Genomic DNA, 13,212 nt, shown 5'->3' with positions numbered 1-13,212 from the left:
ATAGACATGTTTTTCCCATGCCCAGTACACTAAGGGATTAATATGTTTTAAAGTCGTAATGCTGAAGGAATTTTGCAATTATGCTGCTGTTTTGTTTTATTATTTTTGCGTTTCATTTAGCTATACTGATTAGAATTTACCATAAAATGTCTGATGTGCAAAACACAAAATTTGAGGAAAAAAGATTGTAACTTACTATTTTTGTTGTTTCCTTTTCAAAATATCTAAAGATAATCTTATGAGCATTATAATTATGAGCTCATAATGCATTTATAAGCAAAATGACATTCATTTGATGACAGATATTTAGTCTTGTTTTAAGCAAAATGTATTTAATTTAGTTTTATCCCCCTAGAAACAAGTTAAATTATCTGCCAACGGGGTAAGTAAAATATTCTTAAAACAAGAGTATTTTACATACCCCACTGGCCGGAAATTTTATTTATTTTAAGCAAACTGCACTTAATTTAGTTTTTTTCCCCACTGGAAAATTTTGCTTATCTAGTAAATGCATCTTAATTTAGGAATTTTTAGATATTTTGACTAGAAATAAGACAAAAATAATCAATAATTGATGATCAGCTGACTTTCTCAGACCACATTGCTAAAACTGCCTGGTCCTGCAGATTTGCTTTATTCAACATCAGGAAAATCAGGCCATTTCTTTCAGAATATGTTTCACAACTCATTGTTCAAGCTCTTGTTCTATCCAGGCTGGACTATTGCAATGCTCGTTTGGCAGGTCTTCCAACCAGTTCTATCAAACCTTTACAATTAATCCAGAATGAGTTTGCAAGATTAATGAGCCAAAAAGAATGCACGTCACATCTCTCTATATCGATTTGCACTGGCTACCAATAGCTGCTCGCATACAATTTCAGGCATTAATGTTTGCCTACAAAACCACCACTGGCTCTGCACCCCTTTACCTCAATTCATTGCTTCAGACTTATGTTCCTCTAGAAGCTTGCATTCTGCAAGTGAACGGCACATTACTGTGCCATCCCAAACATTAAATGTTCCCTTCTGGTGGAACGACCTGCCCAACTCAATCTGAACAGCTGAGTCCTTAGCCATCTTCAAGAATCGGCTAAAAACACATCTCTTCTATCTTTATTTGACCCTCTAACTCTAACACCCTCTATTCTAATTCTATTTTTTTTTAATTACTTACTGCTTGTAGTGGCTATTTGTCCATAAACTTAAACAAACTAATAATATCAAAACTTCTCAAATGGCCACTGAGGCTACGTCATGGGTTAGGCTTTACGCAGGTTTAGAGGTACCAAAATAATCTAAGGTCCATAGCAAAAGATGAGTTTGAGGAGGTTTATTTACACAAAGAAAGCAAGCTCACAGGCATTTTCTGCGGACTCTCTTACGCTGGTAAAAAACCATATGCCCTCGCAGCCTGAGGTGCCTCCCACCTTGACCTACTTATGTAAATTAACATAGCACCATGTGACCAATAAACAACAATGTAAATACACAAGAAAATAAGCATAAATGCAAAATAAAGCAAATTAACTTTAGCAAGAAAAGAAAGGAAATAAATCAGGCTATAACTTAACTTAAGCCTAAAATAAACAAAGTACAGAATAGCTCCAACACTGCTTGTTTTCTTTAAATAAAAAACAGCCAACAAACTTACACTAACTTCTCTGTTTTTCTTGTATTCTATCTCTATTAATTTACTTACTTGTTTTCTTAGAATAAAAAAGAAAAAAGCAAGCTAGTTTTAGAGGCCTAAAAATAGATAGATAGAAAACAACTAGAACAGAGAACTAACTATTTTTTTCTATTTTCTTTTTATTTATTATATAATTAAATTAATTAAAAAGAGAACTGAGAATACGAATTGCATTGCACTTGCATGTTATTGCTCTTTTCCTGTTTTTGATTGCTTAATTTGGATAAAAGTGTCTGCTAAATGTAGTTTTTTCTCTCTCAAACATTCTGATGTCTGTGTGTGTTTAGGCACATGATGCAACAAGTTATGCTGCAAGATATTTGGACAGGAAAGAAGAAGGACTTTTATGGACACCTTGGCTGAGTTAAACAGATGACCTCACATCCTGATCATAAAAGACTGAGCTGACTGTTGCTTCAAATTCTGATCCCACTGAACAGTATCTCTGATGCTAGAAGCCCAGAGCTGATTAGACCACTGATTGTTGATTATTACTCTTCAGTATAAAATGTAATTGAATAGTTTTTCGCTATACTTAAGTTTCAATTCTCTTGACCTTTCTAGTTACATTAAAAGACTTTATCAAAGATGTAACACAAAACTGCAGGCTTTTCATTTCAATGTTTGAAGACCTTAAGCAAGAACATACAACTTGGGCTGAACAATCTTATAGGGTAAGTTTTGTTTTTTCTTTTGAAATGCTTATAATTCAAGAGATTAACTTACATTAACTTAAATTAACTTACTTTCAAAAATATGGTTAACGATGTTAAGAGACACACCCAGAACAACAATTCGAAATTGATTTCTAGAACAAAGGGTGTGTGTGTTTTACAGTCTTTCATTGTCTAAAGTCCAATGCAGTTTACAATGCAGTGTTGCACTGATGTTTTTTTCTTTTACTCATCAGTGGTGTTTATTGCTGAGCAGCAGGGTATGCAGGATTTCATATGAGGGCACATGAAGGGAGTTTAGTTTTTCTGAAAAGAAACTGTAGAGTAAATGTAAATATTTCAAAAAGCCCTTTCCGTCTATTTTCAGTATGTTTCTGTCTCGCTTTAGTATCATTGTCATTTTGCCTATTTTGTTGTTGCTTTTGACGCAGAATGAAAGAGCTTTCCCTTGCTATCACAAACAGCTAAAAACATTGAGTCTATCCAACCCTGCACCTGTTTTTCTTTTGTTTTGTTTGTATTTGCACAACAGGCATAATATGTTTTATCCTTTAAAACATTAAGTACATTTGAGTAACTTACATTTTATTTTTAAATATTTATATTTAAGAGCTGTCCCGTTTTTTCCTTCATGTACTCAGAAATCCAACAGTTAGCCAATACCCATAATACACTGAGAGGTTCCAACCAAATGAATTCTCACAGCTCGCCAGAAGATGGTGCCTGTAGCTGAATCCTCCATCCGTTTTACAAATCACTGGGCCAATGTAGTAGTTTAATACCACACAGGTATGCATTCCTTTTTTGGTTATTTTATTGTTCAGTTAAGGCTATACAGTACATGCTAGTTTCCTTGACAGAGTTCAAGATAAATCTTTTAATCCTACTACTGGTGTTTTTCTTACTTCACTTTTTTTCCAGTCAAGACTGCTGGCATCCCTCTACTTGTCTGTTTGGTGTCAGTGTTTGTGTGTGCCATAATGTGGGATTGATTATTATTCATGAAATGTGACCGTGAACCACAAAGCCAGTCTTAAGTGGAACAGGTATATTGGTAGCAATAGACAGAAAAATACATTGTTTGGGTCAGAATTATCGATTTGTCTTTTATGCCAAAAATCATTAGTACATTACATGAAGATCACGATCCATGAAGATAATTTGTATATTTAGTACCGAAAATATATCAGAACTTAATTTTTTTGATTAGTTTGAACAACATTAAAGATGATTTTCTCAATAAATGTTTTTGCACCCTCAGATTCCAGATTTTCAAATAGCTGTATCTCGGCCAAATATTGTCCTATTTTAGCAGACATACATACATCAATACAAAGCTTATTTATTTAGCTTTCAGGGAAATCTCAGTTTAGTTTAATCTTCAATTAAATTTGACCCTTATTGCTGGTTTTGTGTTAAAGTCCGTATATAATTTACTGTCTGGATAGTAGAGCAAGTTGCAGCTGGCAGTCGCTTCGTTTGAAGCTGGTGTATAGCCTCTAGTAATTTAGAAATAGAACATGTAACTCATGAACATTAGCAGTTAATTAGTAAAATAAGTTTTACTGCACTGTCACTCATGACCTGATCTAACTGCAGCAAACATTTTAGAATGTAAATGTGCACAAATGCACATGCTAAGTGTGAAACTCACTTTGTTTTTGTTCTGCAGAAGATAAACATTGAATGAAGATGGCATCTGTTAAGGAGCTGCTTGTAAACTCACTGAAGGACCTGCTAGAAGCTGAACTGAAGGAGTTTCAGTTTTACTTGAAGAATCATAAGTGTGTGTCTCAGCTTCTGAAATGGAGAATGCAGATGTTTTAGACACAGTGGATATAATGGTGGCACGTTTTGGAAAACAGATTACAAGAGGACTATGAGCGGATATTGGTTGGCAATTCACAAACAGGTCATCAGAAATATCTGAATGATATTTACACTGATCTATACGTAGTAGAGAATGAGACTGGAGGAATAGTGAGTGACCATGAGGTGAGACAGATCGAACTGACTATCATCCAAATTACTGTGAAAGACACCACAGTCTTGTGCAATGACCTATTCAAAGCCCTGCATGACTCTGGTCGGCAAAACAAAAAAGTGCTAACAATGGGGATTGCAGGAGTGGGAAAGACAGTTTCTGTCAATAAATTCATTCTTGACTGGGCAGAAGGAAAAGAAAATCAGGACATACGCTTCATTTTCCACTCCCATTCCGTAGACTGAATATGATTACAAAGAACTGCAGTCTCTTGGAACTGCTTCACGAATGCTTCTTTAGTGGGTCTGAAGATCTCTCCTCGCTTCCTGAAGATGACGGTAAGGTCATGTTTATTTTTGATGGGCTGGATGAATGCCGCTTCTCTTTGAGATTTCATGATAATGATGGATTAACTGATGTGAATAAAAAAACAAGAGTGGGTAAGATAGTTACAAACCTAGGCTGCGTTTCCCAAAAGCATCGTAAGCCTAAGAAGTTCGTAAAAATGATCGTACGACTGATCTTAATATTACGGTCTGTTTCCCAAAAACATCGTAACTTAAGTAGCACTTGAAAATCTTCGTAGATCTACGAGTGCTCTGGTGTAATCGTAAAGCCTTAAGTGCATCGTAAGGAGACAGAGTTATGAGGGCACCTGCTGGACAACCGGCAAATTGCAACTAAAATTTACTTATATTTATTTTTCATTTTATTTGTACGTATATTTTTATTCATTTCTATTTTCTACTCATTACACAATTCAATATATAAATAATAACGAATAAAGAAATAAAATAAAAATGACAAATAAATGTTAGAATGAAAAAAAAAGTTTTTCAGGCTGTGATAATTTTCACGTCACACACTGATTGTCATACAGTATATTTCACTAATTGCAGAAGGCCCCACTTGAAGAAACTGAATCACTGATTTTAGAAATTGCATTAATTACCTCTTACCTGAAATTATTCTCTTGTTAGGTTCATAATGGTCAAAGGTTGTGCTTTTATAAATGTACTGTATATGGAGAGTACATTTATATAAAACAGTGCTGATAAAGAATGTGCACATTAAACATTTTTCTACACCTACTGTATATGGATAGGCTAACAGATAGGCCATAATACTATATTGCCACGCACACCCTCAAGACTCAAGCTGAGGTAAAATATATACCCCTCTTTTCACAGACAAGGCTTAAGCCTATTCAGACTAAAATGAGCTTTTTCAACTGAAGGACACTTGCACTGACTGATCTTAAAATATATCAGTCCCTTTGTTTCGTCTCAAGATGGACCCCAGTAAAGTTTTTTTCTAAGGCACATTTATAAAAAAAAAACTTAAATCTAATTGAACTAGATTTCAAGATGGTAAGTGTCTGCCAATAGAAGGTGAACCTGATTGCTCTTGCGGACATGATGTTTTTGTAGCTCCACCTCCATTAAAATAATATTAATTTCCTCTTTTTGAAAAATGTATTTTCTTTGTTTTTACATATATTAAATGTAGCTTATTTATTTATTTATTTATTTACTTATTTATTTATTTTGATGTGAAAAAAGCAATAGTTGATAAAGAAATTGATAAATAATTCTACTTAAATAATTAAGCTTTCATAAAAATATCGAAAATGATGCTGATGTCTTTTCCGGCAAGGACTGTTAGAATTTGTTTTATGCCAGATTGGAGCAAGACAGTGGTTTTTACAGTACGACATTTCCAGTTAATTTATGTTTTTAAACTTGCTCAAGAAGAAATTACAGGACTTTTTATGTTATTCGAGTTGAATACACATTCACACAAATAGAAGAAGAATCGGAAATCAAAAATTATATGGATTGCTATAACAGCATGTGCAACAATGAGGAGCCATTCTACAGCGTGACGTTTCAGCACTTGACCAATGGATAGCGACTCCTAAGTAGCACTTAAAGCAGGGCTACGTGCAATTGTGTTAAGTGCATTTTTGGGAAACGCACGTGAAACAATAACGAACGTTCGCAAAATGACTCGTAGAAAACACTCTTAAGTGCTAAGATCAATCGTTATCGGGAAACGCAGCCCTGATCAAAAGGCATCTGGTTCCCTCTGCTCTCATCTGGATCACATCCAGACTGGCAGCAGCCGGTCTGATACCCAGAGACTACATTGATCAGGTGACAGAGGTACGAGGATTCAGTGATGAGCAAAAAGAGCAATACTTCATCAAAAACAGTAGTCCTGAGGTTGCTGAAAACATCATCCATCACATCAGGAAATCCAGGAGTCTTTACATCATGTGCCATATCCCTGTCTTCTGCTGGATCTCTCTCTCTGTTCTTCAGTCTCTGCTGGCTCAAGAGAGCAATGACAAAACTCCTACAACTCTCACAGAGATGTACATAAACTTTTTGCTTTCTCAGAAGCAGCAGATGGAAAAAAAAATACAGTGATAATCCTGAACTTAAGTTCAAAGCCAGCTCATTTGATCAGATTGTTCTAAAGCTTGGGAAACTGGCCTTTCTACAGCTGGAGAAAGGAAATCTGATTTTCTACAAAGAAGATCTTGAGGAGTGTGGACTAGATGTCAGTGAAGGGTCAGTGTACTCTGGTTTATGCACTCAGATCTTTCAGACAGAAAAGGCTGTTTCAGCCAAAAACATTTACAGCTTTGTACATCTCAGTGTCCAGGAGTTCCTTGCTGCCCTCTACTGTATGTGTTTCTGAATTACAAAGATGAGAAATCAAACCTATTTCTTCAAACCTGGAAAAAGACGCTATCATGGAAACTGTCTAATAAGCAGCTGTTTCATCTTATAAAGTCTGCAGTCAACAGGGCTTTACAAAGCGAGAACGGACACCTGGACCTTTTCCTTCGGTTCCTCTTGGGTCTTTCACTGGGGTCCAATCAGAATGACCTGAAGGAACTGCTGCCAGAACTGGAACTGAAAACCGTTAACATTAAAGACACTGTTGACTATATCAAACAGACAATAGAGAAGGAGAAATCTGTGGAGAGGACCATCAACCTGTTCTACTGTCTGGGTGAACTGAAATATGACTTTGTCAAGGACATCCAGAAGAATTTGAGCTCAGGAAATCTTTCAGAACAGAATCTCTCCTCTGCTCAATGGTCGGCTCTGGTGTATGTGCTTCTGATGTCAGAAGTGACTCAAGATAAGTTGGAACTGCAGAAATACAAAAGATCTGAAGAAGCACTGATGAGAATGCTGCCAGTGATCAAAAACACCAGAAGGGCACTGTAAGAAATGTTTACAATTATTAATTTATATGCATAATTAGTCTTTCCAATTGGGTGGTAATAATACATTTCTTTAAGTGACACTGAATTTCAATCAGACAAGTCAAATTAGACCTATTTTATTTCATAAATACCTATTTTGTATTATAAATTAAATAAGCTTGGATATTAAACTGATTTTATGAACTTCACAATCAAAGTTTTTTTTTCTGCTTACAAATCCTAGGTTATAAACCCTGTCTGATGCACATTATATCATTATTTGTTATTTTTTCCACACAGGCTACAGTCTTGTAATCTCACTGTTGAGTGTTGTGAGAGTTTGTCATCAGTGTTACAGTCCTCCATCCTGAGAGAGTTGGATCTAAGTAACAATGACCTGCGGGATTCAGGAGTGAAGCTGCTCTCTGATGGACTGAAGAGTTCAAACTGTCAGCTGAATATACTAAGGTAATTAAAAGAAGAGATGTGTCTTTTAAAATGATGTACTGAACAATGATTAACTGCTACCTTTAAAAGATTTTCCATGCTGGGAGATAAACAGTGTGTGGGTGAGGGCATGTCAACATGATTTTATTTTGATTATAGCAATTGCAAATTATGTGTAGTTCTAGCAGGCACGGTCATCTTACACACAGCGTAATTTTACCTTTCTGTCTGTGCTTTGGATCAGATTTTACATTGATTTCTATATAGAGAGAATGAGTGCAGTACCAGTCAAATGTTTGGGCACACTTAATATTTATTAAGAGTAGTTTCTAAATAATCTTGATCAAATAAAAAATAATGGTAGAATTTGCTGGAAGCTTAAAAATAGCACTGCGTATTAAACCAAACGCAATGCATTCAACCCTAAAGCCAAATTTATCTTAATATAATTCAGACCAATGAGTATAAGTGTATGTACATGATAGGTGTGACCAATAATATTGGACTTTTGATGCGTGTCTGTAGATTATCTGACTTTTGATGTGTGTCTGTAGGTTGTCTGGCTGTATGGTGACAGAGGAAGGCTGTGGTTATTTGTCTTCAGCTTTGAGTTCAAACCCCTCACACCTGAGAGAGCTGGATCTGAGCTACAATCACCCAGGACCATCAGGAGTCCAGCTGCTCAACCAGAAACTAGAAGATCCAAACTATAAACTGCAGATACTCAAGTATGTGGGGCAGTAAGAAACATTGTTCAGTAATTGTATCAGGGTTTGGCAAGAGAGGACCCACATGCAGAATGAACATAGGAACAAAGTTTATTAACAGAACTGAAAACACAGAAAGATGAGGCAGTCAAAAGGCAGAAGTCAAAAGTTTAAGAACTAAACCATAAAGACTGGAACTAGACTATAGTCTAAACCCAGGAACAAAATAAAAACTAGAATATAGCAAGAGAAAGGGGGAAAAATAGACTGAAATATGCTGAATAGCAAGCAACAACAAGACTAAAGACACTAGCAAGGAGAATGCACAAAGGGCTTGGACCAGAGGGCTTGGCGAGGATCAAGTGAACAAAATTAGACAAACAAGGACCAAACAAGGGGGCGTGGTAACTGAAAACAAGGAGGCAGAACAAGGGGAGCACATGGCCAACACAAATAAAGACACAGCCATATGCTCAAGCACAAGAGAAACAAAGAGACATTAAACAAAGACAAGACTGACAAGGCTGCCAGGGCAGGACCTTGACAAATTGTACACTTTTGTATACCCTGCTCAAAAAAAGGAAAAAAATAAATAAATAAATGAACACTTAATTATCACAGTATAACACAAAGTGAGTTAATCGGCAGGTATATCAATTTGTCTAGTTAGGAAGCATATGTGATTTTAAATTAGTTTCAGCTGCTTTAGTGCAAATGAAAGTGGCAACAGTGGGCCATGGGTTCCACCTGGTGCAGGAAAATGCCTAACCTCATATTGCCAGAGTTTGTCTGCAATTTCTGAATGACAAAGGCATTGATGCCATTGACTGGCCCTCAAGTTTCTCAGACCTGAATCCACCTGTAACCTCTTTGAGTTATCTTTCACAGCGCGTTGTGATTGAACTGCTTAAAATCACTTGAATGTTTAAATAAACAAGACTTAATAAGGGTCTTGAACTGCTCCTGTTGTACAGTCGAGGCCAAAAGTTTTGAGAATTACATAAATATTGGAAATTGGAAAAGTTGCTGCTTAAGTTTTTATAATAGCAATTTGCATATACTCCAGAATGTTATGAAGAGTGATCAGATGAATTGCATAGTCCTTCTTTGCCATGAAAATTAACTTAATCCCGAAAAATCTTTCCACTGCATTTCATTGCTGTCATTAAAGGACCTGCTGAGGACATTTCAGTAATCGTCTTGTTAACTCAGGTGAGAATGTTGACCAGCACAAGGCTGGAGATCATTATGTCAGGCTGATTGGGTTAAAATGGCAGACTTGACATGTTAAAAGGAGGGTGATGCTTGAAATCATTGTTTTTCCATTGTTAACCATGGTGACCTGCAAAGAAACACGTGCATCCATCATTGCGTTGCATAAAAATGGCTTCACAGGCAAGGATATTGTGGCTACTAAGATTGCACCTAAATCAACAATTTATAGGATCATCAAGAACTTCAAAGAAAGAGGTTCAATTCTTGTTAAGAAGGCTTCAGGGCATCCAAGAAAGTCCAGCAAGCGCCAGAATGGTCTCCTAAAGGGGATTGAGCTGCGGGATCGGAGTGCCACCAGTGCAGAGCTTGCTCAGGAATGGCAGCAGGCAGGTGTGAGCGCATCTGAACACACAGTGAGGCCAAGACTTTTGGAAGATGGCCTGGTGTCAAGAAGGGCAGCAAAGAAGCCACTTCTCTCCAAAAAAACATCAGGGACAGATTGATCTTCTGCAAAAAGTATGGCGAATGGACTGCTGAGGACTGGGGCAAAGTCATATTCTCCGATGAAGCCTCTTTCCGATTGTTTGGGGCATCTGGAAATAGGCTTGTCCGGAGAAGAAAGGGTGAGCGCTACCATCAGTCCTGTGTCATGCCAACAGTAAAGCATCCTGAGACCATTCATGTGTGGGGTTGCTTCTCATCCAAGGGAGTGGGCTCACTCACAATTTTGCCCAAAAACACAGCCATGAATAAAGAATGGTACCAAAATGTCCTCCAACAGCAACTTCTTCCAACAATCCAACAACAGTTTGGTGAAGAACAATGCATTTTCCAGCAAGATGGAGCACCGTGCCATAAGGCAAAAGTGATAACTAAGTGGCTCGGGGACCAAAACGTTGACATTTTGGGTCCATGGCCCGGAAACTCCCCAGATCTTAATCCCATTGAGAACTTGTGGTCAATCCTCAAGAGGCGGGTGGACAAACAAAAACCCACTAATTCTGACAAACTCCAAGAAGTGATTATGAAAGAATGGGTTGCTATCAGTCAGGATTTGGCCCAGAAGTTGATTGAGAGCATTCCCAGTCGAATTGCAGAGGTCCTGAAAAAGAAGGGCCAACACTGCAAATACTGACTCTTTGCATAAATGTCATGTAATTGTCTATAAAAGCCTTTGAAACATATGAAGTTCTTGTAATTATATTTCAGTACATCACAGAAACAACTGAAACAAAGATCTAAAAGCAATTTAGCAGCAAACTTTGTGAAAACTAATATTTGTCTCATTCTCAAAACTTTTGGCCACGACTGTACACAATTCAGATGACTCTTCACAAAACCGCTATTTATATCTGAATGTGTAAAACTTTTTAGTAACCTTTTTTTTGATGGTTCCTTTTGAACATTTTGTTGACAATAAGTAATGTTGCACCAATATGTCAAGTAACTTTCATTAAAGTATGAGTGGACTGCTTATCTGCTGACTTTTTATTGTTTTGGTCACCCGACAGATATTCTACTGACTATAAGTAAATTTTGTAAGTCAACTTATTGTAACCCTCACCCTACCAGTCTACTAACACTCTAATGAGAGTTAGATATATTGATACAACATTACTTGAAGTCAACCGAATGTATTAAAGGGACCATCAAAATAAAATAAAACAATCTTTTTTAAATTGGCACCAAATTACTGACTACCACTTACTCTTGTTCTAAGAGCAATGTCGGTTTAACTTACACATGTGTAAATGGAAGTCCCTACATTTGCAAAGTATGACAGATGAAGAAAATAATGCAGATCCAAAAAGTTTTTTCATTTTTTACTACATTTTTACTGATAATAAATTGTATATTAAAAAAAAAAAAACTACATGTGATGAATGTCTTGATAATGCCCATGAGAGATAAAGTTTAGCTTAGTGTTTTTGTGTGTTTATAGTGTGGATCATGGAGGAGCGATCAGAATGTCAGTAGGACTACGAAAATGTAAGTCTTCAAATACGTGCACACCTTGAATAATTACTGTTGTTGTAGATAAGTGATTCTCAAACTTCCTCAAACCATCCTCAACCTATCCTTCATGTATTTATGATGTAATCAAATATAATTCACCTCTAAATTCAGCTGACTTTTTTCAATATTTAGTCATATCATCGGTTATGTTGCCTATCCTGTCATATTGTTAAATAATTATATGATATATGCTACTCAGATATTATATTAATACCTATTAGAATTACGGTCAGTGAACAACAGAAACACTGATTCTCTCTTCTTGTTTTCAGGGGCCTGTGATCTCACATTGGATCCAAACACATCAAACACGCATCTCATTCTGTCTGATGAGAACAGGAAGGTGATGTTTGTATATGCGCATCAGCCGTATCCTGATCATCTAGAGAGTTTTGATACCTGTGATCAGGTTCTGTGTGGGGAGAGTCTGACTGGACGCCATTACTGGGAGGCTGAATGGAGTGGGAGGTTTGCAGTCATAGCAGTGGCATATAAAGGAATCAGCAGGAAAGAACACAAATCATGTTGGTTTGGATACAATGATAAATCCTGGAGTCTGTGGTACTTTGATGACAGATTCACTGTTCGTCACAATAATAAGAAAACTCACATACCTTCCCCTTTATCCCTTTTATCCTCTTCTAGAGTAGGAGTGTATGTAGACATGTCCGCTGGCATTCTGTCCTTCTACAGTGTCTCTGACACACAGACGCTCACTCACTTACACACATTCAACACCACATTCACTGAACCCCTCTATGCTGGATTTGGTGTTCATTATGAGTCTTCCCTCTCTCTCTGTCAGATTAAAGTACACGAGTAAAAAAAAAAAACTCAGGCCACTTTTTAAGGTTGCCGAGACAGATGTGGACAGATTTTACAGTGTGTTCTGCACTGTTGGCACTTGTTGGACTTGGACTTGTTTTTTTTTAGTTTTAATTTTTATTGTGGACATTATCATAGACATTGGAGTTAAATGTATTTAAACTGCTAGTTCCAGTCTTTTTAGTGTGTGTTTATGTGCTGACACTGCTTTATGTGGCTTTGCATTATGCGTGCACTCAGGATGATGATGAATGTTAAAAACGTATAGAAATGAATCAAGTTGACATTGTCTATTGTGGAGATTAAAAACAGTCACATCAACACACAATGCCTTTCAGTGAATGAATTTATTGAAGCTCATTGTTAATACATTTCTAAAACAGAAAAGAAGAAAAGAATCTATGAAAGTACACAACACAACAGATGTGCTA

At 36.6% G+C, this 13,212-nt stretch overlaps 1 long non-coding RNA gene and 1 pseudogene across 1 annotated transcript; both read left to right on the top strand.

The window, feature by feature from the left end:
- Positions 1-2,135: 2,135 nt before the first annotated feature.
- Positions 2,136-3,410, top strand: LOC141336190 (uncharacterized). Its single transcript, XR_012355692.1, has 3 exons — positions 2,136-2,364; positions 3,006-3,153; positions 3,286-3,410. It is a non-coding gene; the product is annotated as an uncharacterized lncRNA (long non-coding RNA).
- A 646-nt stretch (positions 3,411-4,056) lies between these two features.
- Positions 4,057-13,092, top strand: LOC141336178 (protein NLRC3-like; annotated as a pseudogene).
- The last annotated feature ends 120 nt before the right edge of the window (positions 13,093-13,212 follow it).

This window comes from Garra rufa, chromosome 6, assembly GCF_049309525.1.
Source record: "Garra rufa chromosome 6, GarRuf1.0, whole genome shotgun sequence".
In the NCBI taxonomy this organism is placed as follows: Eukaryota; Metazoa; Chordata; class Actinopteri; order Cypriniformes; family Cyprinidae; genus Garra; species Garra rufa.
The sequence above is the reverse complement of the archived record's forward strand: the minus strand, read 5'-3'. Positions and strand labels throughout refer to the sequence as shown.